Here is an 11,234-nt window from a genome sequence, read left to right as displayed (position 1 = left end):
CTGCCTTTGCAGTCACTGAGGTGCTCCCCAGGTTCCTGGCTCCCTTAGCCTCTCCTCCACCTTATACAAAGCTAGGAGGCAGGGTGCTGACTCCATCCCCAGGCTTCCCCTTGGTGAACCTCACAGCTTTCTTGGGTTGGGGGAGTTGCGGGGAGGAAGGGAAGAAAGGAAGATGGGAATCAGTGCCACCATTGTGCAGATAGGGAAACTGAGGCTCCAGGGCCTTCAAGGAGGTTAGAAGCTGATATCAGCCCCCAGCGACCCTACTTCTTGACCAGCAGGATGACCTGGGCTGACCCTCTTCCTCAGGTGTCAGTTTCTTCTTGTCAAAGGAGAGAGAGTTTATGCTTCATAGTCTCAGACATCCTGGGACTATCCTGAGCCTGCTAGGAGGTGGAACCCAAGGGACTTGGGTCCCATCCCTCTTCCCTCCTTCCAAATTATGTCCTCATAGCCATCCCTTCCCTTTGTGTCCTTCCCTTTCTGGGTTAGCCCCATTGCATAAATGAAGCAGATGTAGGTCACTGGTTGCAGAGGAGGGAACCCATTTCCTGAGCCCTGTGATCTCACTTGGACCCCTTTGCTCAGCCTGCAGTGCTGGAACTGGAACCACAGCCTTCTTAGAGGCTAGTCTGGTGTTTAAAACCCACAACTCCCTGCTGCCACCTCAACAGCAATTCAGGTAAAGTCACCAATGCTAGGTTTACAAGGCACTTCATGCTTCCATCTCTTGGGCTCCACGTACATCCTGCTAAATGACAGTGATGTCTCTGCCTCTTAGGTGAATAAACTAAGGCAGCAAGACCCAGTAAAGGACAGCACTAAGTCCCAAACCCTGGCCTTGGTCCCTGCAGATCAGTGACTCCCCCTACACTGAGCGTCCACAAGTCTGTCCTGCCCTGACTGCATGGCTCTAGATCCAGGGTGGGAGGGGCTCAGATGAAAGCAGGGTCCAGCCAGCTGGGACTACTGCTGGTAAGATGGGGTGCCACTGAGTGGGAAGGTCTGGGATGACGCCCAGAGCCCAGGCCTTTCAGATGGGAGACAGAGGTTCTCCAGTTCAGAAGGGCAGAGGCTCCAGCCTGGGACAAAGGTAATTACCAGTGAGAACTATCTCCCAGTGGCCTAGCCCCTCAGGCAGGGCACAGGTGGGGTGGGTGTGCAGGAGGCTGCTGGACAGCTCTGGTCACAGGCAATAGTCACAACAAGACTAAAACCCCTTCCCGCTGTCCTATTTCTATGAAGGTTGTCCAGGTCAGTTGTTCAATTTCTGGCATAATCTGTGAGATGGCATGGTGAAGATCCACTGGCAGAGGCCGGGGCTGCCAGGAGGAGAGAGGGGCCCACTCTCACTTCTCAGAGGAGGTGGGGGCTGTGGTCAGAGGGTCACAAGGTCCTGAGCACCCAAACATCTGGCCTGGTGCCCCTGGACTTTTCAGCCTCAGGAAAGAGACCCTTTTAAGCCAAAGAGGTGAGGACCAGCACAGGAGGGGAGGCTGAGGCCGAGGAACAAATGGCATAGCCGTAGTCAAGTGAAGGGAATGCCGGCTGGCGGGAGGATCCTGAATTTTCTGTGTTAGATCTGGGCCTCCTGGGGCTGGAGAGAGCTGGAGGCAGCCTCTCCTCACTTGGGCTAGCTGCCAGGGCTCATACTCAGACCCTGGCCACATCCTCAGCACTGAGATGGGACCCACAGCTGGGGGACCCTATATACCTACCTACACTCCTTCCTTCGTCAAGTGTTTGCTAAGTGCTGACTCCAGGCCAGCGGCCTTGGGATTGGCTACTGTGGCAGGAATGGGGAGCAGTGGGCAGGCAGAGATGAAGGCCAGCACCTCCACAGGCTTATGTCCTCAGGGTCCGGACAGACAGGCCCAGGGAGTTCTCTCCAAAGAGCAGGCAGAGATAAGTGCCAGGAAGAGCCAAGGCCAAGGGCCAAGTCGAGCTCACCTGTTCAAACAGGTGGAGGTCCCTGCCTACTCCCTCACTGATCAGAAGACTTGGGGCAGGCCAGTTTCCATTGGCAAAGGATAGGAAACGGGCATTCCAGGTGGTTGGATCTTGTGAGCAGAGGCTGGGGGCCAGGACATTGGATTCAAGGATACTGTGCTCTGGCCTGAGGTATTTGGGTGGGCTCTGGGCAGCTCAAGGAAGGGGCTGGGGACTCCAATCGCTTGTGGAAAAGTGGAGGCATTCCTTTAACACCCATTTAAGCAAAAATTCCCTACAGTGTGCCAGGCATACGGTGTTCTAGGCTGGGGATTCAGTAGGGGTCAAAACAGATAAAGTTCAAAGGAGATAGAAACAACATTTTCAGATGCTAGCAGGTGCCATGCAGAAGATTCTAGCAGGGCGATCTAGTAGATGATGTAACGGGGCTAGGGCCTGGGAGGAAACTTTAGGGTATAGGGCTAGAGAAGGCTGCAGTGACATTTAAGCCAAGATCTGAGTGATCCAAAGGTCAAAGGGAAGATCATTCCAGGCAGAAGGAGCAACCAGTGTAAAGGCCCTGAGGCCCAGGACGTCCTGAAGGGCAGCCCACATCAGTGGGGCAAGGAGAAGGGAAAGGAGGTGAATGGAACCAGCAAGGCAGGTGGGGCTCTGTAGGGTGGGCTAATAAAGTCCATAGAGACTTTTACGCTAAGTGTGATTGGAAGTCATTGGATTTTGAACTAGGGGGTGATTTTTTTTCTTAAGTCACTGTGATAGTTTCATGGAGACCAGGTTGTAGAGGCTCTATGAAGACCGAGGCAGTTGCTGTCGAGTTGGGAGAGGACGGTGGCCAGGATTGGGTGCTTGCTGGGAGGTGGTGGGAATTTGGCATTTGGGGATGTTATTTGGAGGCAGGGCCAACAGGACTTCAGGAAGGGTTGGCTGTGGGGTGCGAGAGAGGGTTGTCCAGGTCAGTTGTTCAATTTCTGGCTTAAGCACGTGAGTACATGGCGTGGCCATTTTCAGAAGAGGGGGATGCTGGGAAAAACAGACCAAGGAGAGGGAAATTGAGGTTTCTGGGTTTTCTGTGTTAAGACTGGGACTCCTGGGGCTGGATGGGGCTGGAGGTGCCAAGGAAACAGTTGTCAGATTTAAGCCTGGAGTTCCAGAAGGGGCTGCCCCCGAGAGAGGTTGATCCATCTTTAGCATAGGGATGTATTGCACCTATACAAGGGACAGGGTACCCCTCCAGTCCCAGGAACCCAGAGATTCAAATGAGCTATTGATCTGGAGGCCCTAGCGGGATCAAGGCAGGGGCCAGGAAGCCTCCCCTATATCTGTCTAGTGAACCAAGACCACCTCACTCCACCCCAAAGCTAAAGAAGTTAATGATGCAAACTTGGCTTTCGGGATCCAAGGCCCAAATGGGGTGGAAGGTGCTGCCATAGGGACCCTGGAGGCCAGCTATCCAAGTGATCCTCTGCCTATCCTAGCCTGGCCTGGTGTGAAAGAGACTAGACTGCACCCTGACAGGACCCCATCATGGCTTAAAGTGCTCCTTCAGAGGGCCTGGGAGCCCTTCACATCCATTGCCACCAGTTAGCTGTGTGTCCTCAGGCAAGCCCTTCATCTCTCTGTGCCTTCCCATTAGAGGCAGTTGGAGGAGTAACTCTCTGATCCCCTGTCCTCCCCTGTCAGAGGTCTGTGAAGGCAAAAGCCAGCCAGATCATGCCTGTTCCACCCCCAGCTGAGCAAAGTGTGGCTTCAGCCCCAGCTCAGACGGGGCAGTCAGAATGATGGGGCTGGAGCTGAGGGGGTTGCTGTTCTTGCATCATGGCCTCTGCCTCACCCCTACTCCTGGGACTCTCAGCTCTTTGGGGCCCACTCCAGGCAGAAAGGCATCACCTCCTGAGTGTCCCTTCTTCAGGGAGAGGAGATGGTTGCCACCGCCACCGCCAAAGCCATCCTCTGGGTCTTGTGCTCCTCCATGCCAAACACATTAGGGGATAATTAAGTAAAAATAGGCATTCCGACCAGTGTAGCTCATTAAGGCCTAATTAAGTTAATTAGTTCCAGGTGTGGATGGCGAGGCTCAAGTGAGGCAGCGGCTGTTGTTTGCTGTAATTGCATTTTCGAAGCAGCAGTGATAGTGACAGTAATGGTGTGGCAGAGGCAGTGGCTTTCTCCAAGGCCTGGAAACCAGCCAGGAAGTTCAGGAGGCTGTCACTGAGCTGGGAGGGGTAGGAGGAAGCCAGGGGCCACCCACAGAGAGTGGTGGCTGGAGGTTCAAGGTCTCCCAGCCCCAGGGGCACCCTGCTCAGTCTCTGTTTGGGGGAAGGGGTGTGTGTGTGTGTGTGTGTGTGTGTGTGTGTGTACAAAGCCACAAAGAGGCATCTTCCCCTCTGGCTGGCTGAGTAGGGGAGGTGCACTATGGCTGATCTTTTGGCCTCAGACCCAATTCCCTCACATCCCATCACAGTCCCCAGGAAAGACTTTAAAGTGGCTTTGGTAAAAGGGAATTTGTGGGCCAGAGGGAGTGGGCGAGACTTCTGGGAATCCACCTCATTCACTCCTATTTGGCTTGAATCCCCAGTTCCTGTCCCTTCTGGCAGGTGCATGGATCTTAGAGCTGCCCCCTCTTTGTGATTCAGGGCAGAAGTGGGGCTACACGAGTCCGGGCCTCCACGGAGGACCTGTTGGCCCAGTTAGTTTCTTGCCCAGACATCTCCCTCAATCCACTTTCTATCATGGCTTCAGACTCCGCTGTTCTTGGGGACCTGCCTGTGTGGGACAGCCCACCCAGCCTCAGTCACACTCTCATTCATACATTCATGCATGCATGAATTCAGCTGTCCTTCACTGATCATCTCCTCTGTGCCAGGCAGCAGGGCCAGGGGCTGGGGATATAGGCTGGGCAAGACAGGTTGGACTCTGCCCCGTGGCACCTTTGGTCTCTCCATGGAGACAGACATGTTAATGACTCTGGCCACACAGTTTTGCCATGGCTGTGGGCACCTAGGGGTGTTTAACCCAGTCTTGGGAGGAGAGATGTCCAAGCTGCAGCGAATGTGATGCAGGTGACAGGGGGACAGGGTGTGCGTCAGGAAATGAAAAGGCTTCCCTATGGCTGGAGGACAACATGAGGGCACTCAATGGGGCCAGATCAGGGAGGACTGTGGGGCCGTGGCGGAGTCTACACAGGGCTGTTGGGTAGAAAAGGAACTGGTGCTGGTGACTGGGAGGCCAGGCAGAAGGTAGCCAGGGCTGCATCTGTGGATCGAGAGAGGAGTGGGTAGATTTGAGGGATATTTAGGAGGAGAAGCAGTGGGGCTTGCTGCACTGGTGGGGTGTAAGTGATGGGGTAGGAGGAGGCTGTTAGCCTTGCAGAGAGGGGCCTTGGGAATGGGGTTGGGCTCTGAGATGTCCCCACAGGTTGGGACAAGGATGAGACAAGGGAAGTGCCTGGAGTGAAAAGTTGTGGGAATTTGCTACTCCTGGAGGTGGGACAATGGGGCATAGTTCTCAGCAGGGTATGCCTCCTGGGTCCTTCAACCCCTTCCTGGGAGGTGCTGTCTTCTCTGTGCCTTCCAGTGCTGGGGTGGGGCCAGGGTTGACACCTTATGGCCTCATTTGCTCTGCATAGTTACTCTCTTTCCATTCAGGTACCTGAATGACAGGTAAGGTGCCCATTCAGCTTCCCCTGGCATGCCTCCCATGACAGGGAGCTCCTGTCACCAGGCAGCCCAGTCCTTTGGCTGGGACCATTATAAAAATGTTGTATCCTGAGCCCAAATCTGTCTTGCACTGTCTTCTTCCAACAGTTGACTCAGCCCTGCCTCCTACCCTCCCCTACTACCCAGGCAGGTCTGCCAATCCCCTTTCCCCTGCCAGTTCACCTCTCGGAGTCTCAGTGTCCCCACCTGCAGAAAGGGAAACAGTAGTAGCCACCACCTTCTACAATTGGTGTGAGCATTAAATGACAAGATGTGTATAAACCTCATGGCACATGCTAACTTTTCTATTTTATTTTTCAAAGACGGGGTCTGTGTTGCCCAGGCTGGAGTGCAGTGGTGTGATCATGGTCCCCTGCAGCCTTGACCTCCTGGACTCAAGCAATCCTCTCACCTCAGCCTCCCAAATAGCTGGAACTACAGGTGCATGCATGCCACCATGCCCAGCTAATTTTTTTTTTTTTTTTTTGGAGACAGAGTCTCACTCTGTTGCCAGGCTGGAGTGCAGTGGCTCGATCCTGACTCACTGCAACTTCCGTTTTTAGGTTTAAAGCAATTCTCCTGCCTCAGCCTCCTGGGTAGCTGAGACTACAGGAATGCACCAAGATGCCTGGCTAATTTTTTTTTTTTTTTGTATTTTTAGTAGAGACAGGGTTTCACCATGTTGGCTAGGATGGTCTTGATCTCTTGACCTCATGATCTGCCAGCCTTGGCCTCCCAAAGTGCTGGGATTACAGGTGTGAGCCACTGCGCCTGGCCTAATTTTTAAAATTTTTTGTAGAGATGGGGATCTTGCCATGTTGCCTAGGCTGACCTCAAACTCCTGGGCTCAAACAGTCCTCCTACCTTAGCTTCCCAAAGTTCTGGATTGCAGGCATGAGCCACCACACCTGGCCCCATGCTAATTTCTAAGTAACTGGTTCCTAACTCATAATAAGAATTAATAGCTGCAGAGGAGGACACTGTGCTCCTCCTGGCTTGGGCTGCCCAGTGGTGCAGCCATAGCCCAGGCCCCAATACCCGTCTGTTGGCCTCAGGTAGCTGACCCTGCCACCACCCCACTCACATCCAGTGTAGATGCAGAGCTAATCGCAAAGAATGTCCATGGGGAAGAAGTGACATTTTCTTGGGATGGCAGAGCCACAATGACATTCGGGGTATACCCTGCTGGTATTGAATCAATTATCTGCTCAGCCCCAGCCCCTCCCCTCTGGTCTCCCTGCTCCTCAAGTCTCTCATTTAGGGGCACCAGTGGACCTGTCATGCCTGTGAAGCGGCCCTAGTGCTGGGAGTCCCTCCTGAGGCTGAGGGCCCCACTGAGCCCCAGATCCCTCGGAGGGAAGCAGACACTTTAGAAACACATCGTTGTCTGGGGTGTCCAGACTTTTCCCATGAGGCTGCAGGATGTTGAGCCTGGGGCGAGGGGCTTGCAGGAACCTCTGGCTTCCCTCAAAGATCAGAAGGGCCGCCCAAGAAAGGACAAAGCCATCCCGCTGACTCTTCCTGTTCAGTCCCTTCCCGGAGCCTCTATCTGCAGCAGGGAAACTGGCTTCTGCAGTGCTCTCTGCTTCTGCTTCTGCTTCTGTTTCCCTGTTGAAAATCAGTACTTATCTCAAGGGGGAGTTCTTTAGATTTAGACAGCAGTGATCATCCTCCCCAAGCCCTGGTGACCGGGGACCACCAGGTTCCTGTCACAGGGTAGAGGGCACCACAGGGGAAGACAACCACAGAGGCAAAGGAATGCCCAGAGCGCATGGCAGGGCAGCCATTCAGGCAATGCTGCATCATATGGGTGGGCAGAGGCAATGGGTGGGAGTGGGGCGTGTGGTGTTTGTGGGATTGGCAGTGAGCTGGCACTGTGCAGAGCAGGCCTTACCTCCTCCTCACCCCAGCTGAGGGAGGGCTGACTATTTCTACATACCCCCTTGTTTTTCACACCCGGGACTTGGAGTCCCAAGGGACTTTCCAAAAGGCACACAGCTGGTGGGGCCTGAGGGAGGATGATGGAGGCGGGGCTGCTCATACTGAGTCCCACTGGCAAAGGCTCATCCCTGTGGGGGCACCAGGGGAGAAACAACTGTGTGGCTCAATTTGCTGTTTGGTTTGGGGACCTGATTCCTTGAGGCCCTGGGCCTCCAGGAGGTCTGGCGCTGTCACTGGCTCACCATGGATGTGATCGGGACCAGGGCCCAGCATTGCTCTGTGCCTCAGTTTCCTCATTTGCACAAAGGAGTTAAATTCTGGGTTGGCTTATGCTTTTTTGCCTCCCAGTGCACCCGGGGAGAGGGGTCATCCGCAGTTGCAGTCGCAGATGGGAAAATGAGGCCCAGAGATAGGACAGGTCACTCTGGGGCCAGCAGATTCAGTTCTGAGCATGTGGCCAGCAGCCAGGAGAGGAGGCTGCAGGGGAAACGCCAGCAAAGCCCAGCCTTTTTGCGTCTCCAGCTTTCTGTAACCTGCCCTCCAGCCTCCTTTGCCTGGGTTCACAACTCAACCCCAGCTGAGTGTATCCTGATGCAAGGCCCCCTTCCCTCCACCCACCAATTATGGCTGGTCACAAAAGCTGGACCGTGACCAGACAAAGGGACAGGGATGAAAGTGCTGGTTGTCATGGCAACCTGGTGGGGTTGCTGGGACCCAGGGGAGGGGCCTGGCTGTGTGCCTGAGCCCAGGCATCAGGGCGACCTCTGAGCATCAGCCAGGGCAGCCTGGTGGCCCACAGGGACCCCCTCCTGCTCTGGGCCCACCAAAGCTGGGCATACAATGGCAACCTCAGCCCCTTCATGGGCAGCACCTGCTCCCTGGGCCTCCCCCGGTGGCCCCATTATCCTGCACCTGCTGACCCCCCCACCTGCTTCCCAGCCCAAACACCCTCCCCAAGGCAGGCCCTGCCCATCCTCAGGCCCAGCTGCCTTCTCTGAGGGCCATCAAGAGGGTTGGGGAACCAGGAGGGGTAGCAGGGAGGGCCCTGGGCAGGGACTGAGGGTCCAGCTGCCTGGCCAGCAGCGTGTGTGCCTGCAACAAGGCTCTGCTCCAGGACCTCAGTCTCCTCACCTGAAAACTGGGAGCAGCCAATCCTGCCTTCAGGGCCTTCAGGGGCCAGTTTCTCTCTGTTCGGAGGCAAAGCTGAGGACAGGTTGGGAAGAGAACAGAGAGGGGGGTATCTTGGGTTATACTCTCAGGCCCCCTCTGTTGGACCAGGTGGAGGAGACCTAAACCCCTCCTGCACACGTCAGAGTTGCTGCTTAGGGTTGGAGATGACATTTTCCAGAGGCCTCCAAGGGTACAGAGGAAGTGGGCAGGGGAACCAGTAGTGCCAGGCTCTTTTTTTTTTTTTGAGGTGCAATCTCTCTCTGTTACCCAAGTTAGAGTGCAGTGGCATGACCTTGGCTCACTACAACCTCTGCCTCCTGGGTTTAGGCAGTTCTGCCTCAGCCTCCCGAGTGGCTGGGACCAGAAGCATGCGCCACCACGCCTGGCTAATTTTTGTATTTTTTAGTATAGATAGGGTTTCACCATGTTGCCCAGGCTGGTCTTGAGCTCCTGACCTCAAATGATCCAACCAAAGTGCTGGGATTACAGGCAGGAGCCACCGCACCCATCCAGTGCCAGGCTCTTGAATGGCCTATTAGAAGTACTGGGGAAGGAGAAAGACAGTGGGGGTGGGGACTCTCCAGGAGGAGAGTGCTCCACATGGGGCAGCATGGAGGATGGCTGGGGGTCCTGGGGTGGACAGTCGAGTTCTTCCATAAACAGGGAAACTGAGACCCTAGCAACTATCAGTGTCTGGCCATAAGGCAGGCCTGCCTGCAGGCTCTCTGATGCCTCACCTCAGGATGGTGGAGTGGAGGAGGGAGCAAGGGTGAGAGAAGTGCGAGGCCAGGGCAGATGCCCCCCTCCTCCTGTAAAGGGAAGTGGGATTCCCATGGCAATGGGTCTTTGTCTTGTGGTCTTTTCCTTGCGGCTCCCTACCTCCGGCAGGACAGCCACAGGTTCCCATCCCACTCTGCCGTGACTTTGGGTGAGACCCCTCCCTTCTTGCCACCTCCGTTTGCAGACCCAGAGTGTGACAGCAGATTACCAAGGAAGTTGTCAGCTCTAACTGACACCCCAGCTGTTTGAACGTCCCCAAGCCAAAGCAGGCAGCCCATTTGCAAGGGATGGTGAGGACGAGGGCTGCTCTACCTTTGGGAGTGAGGGATTCCATCTCTTTGGAACAAACCCTTCCTTACTGAGATGCTGGGATTTTCTTACACACTCCCTCCTGGAGGTCTGGGAAGGGCAGTGCTTTTGCCAGGAATGGAAGTATTCGGAGCAGGGAAAGTCCTGGTGTCCCTCACACTACTCTGTGCCGATGACCCCAGCGTGATGCTGGGCAAGGTTTCTGTTCCTCACTGTGCCAAAGAAAAACAGGCCTAGCAAAGGAAGGGACTTGCCCAGAAGAACCCAGCCCTCCTGCCCCATCCAGAGCCCTTTCTAGGGGTGGATGAAAGGTCAGGCTGGCAGTCTGGTCCTCAGAGTGGCCAGCCTTGGGGGACGGGTGGATGGGTGGGCCCAGTTAAGCCTCAGCAAACCCAGGCTCCCTGGAAGGTAGGAGTGGGGGCACCTGGTGGGTCATAGGGCCAAGATGATGAAGTCACCCACTCTGCCAAGATATTACTCAGCTGACGCTCACCAAGCTCCTTGGGGCTGAGGGAAAATCAGAGGTGCTCAGAGCCTAATTATAATAAACAGTTTCCTGTGCAGCTCCTGGGCCCCCCTGGGAAATGTCCTGTGGAAGATGTCTCTGTCTCAGATCCTGCCACCTGGTGCTTTGGTCCAGGAAGTTGGGGGCCAGCGGGCATCCCTCCTGGGGCTGCTGCTTCTGGAGTGCAGAGCCTCAGCATCCTGGACCCTCAGATGGAGGTCAGAGAAAAGTAGGCTGGGGAAGAGGAGGTGAGGATGGGATCATGTGGGGTCAAGTGCAGCTGGGCTGGTGTCAACAGCCACTATTTTTGGGGTGGTGGCCCCAAGTGGGTTGCTGTATTTTCCAGTCATTTCTCTGGGTCTTTCCTGGACTGATGCATGGGCAGGCTGCTGAGAAAAGCCATGCCTCTGCCCCAGAACCCCCTGGTCCCACCCATCAAGCCCACCCTCCAGTTGGGAGAAACAGCAGTGACCATCACATGGTAGAGAGTGAGTGGTTCTGTGAGCTGGGCTTCCTGAGAGTGGGCCCTTTCAGCTGCAGCCTGTCCATCTGTCCAGCAGCCACAGCCCCTGTGATGTTACCAGCCCATGGCTCAAGCCCACCCTCCCACTGAGGGACTCAGCAGTGATCATTTTAATGTCATCTGCCCAGTGGTACTGACTATGGTCCTCAAGGACCCTGAGGAGAGTGTGTGTTTTGTTGCCAGTGCACTCAGGGAGGGCTTCCTGAGGAGTAGCTCAAGATAGGATGGAAGATTATAGAGAAAAAAAGAGGGAGGAGGCTCCGGCAGGGAGGCTGCACAGGAGTAAAAGTGGGCATTGGATTGGGTGGGGGCTGTGATGGATGAAGACAGTCTATTCATGAGCCAGTGGTCTCTAATCCTC

Source organism: Cebus imitator, unplaced genomic scaffold, assembly GCF_001604975.1.
Source record: "Cebus imitator isolate Cc_AM_T3 unplaced genomic scaffold, Cebus_imitator-1.0 Scaffold0, whole genome shotgun sequence".
In the NCBI taxonomy this organism is placed as follows: Eukaryota; Metazoa; Chordata; class Mammalia; order Primates; family Cebidae; genus Cebus; species Cebus imitator.
The sequence above is the reverse complement of the archived record's forward strand: the minus strand, read 5'-3'. Positions refer to the sequence as shown.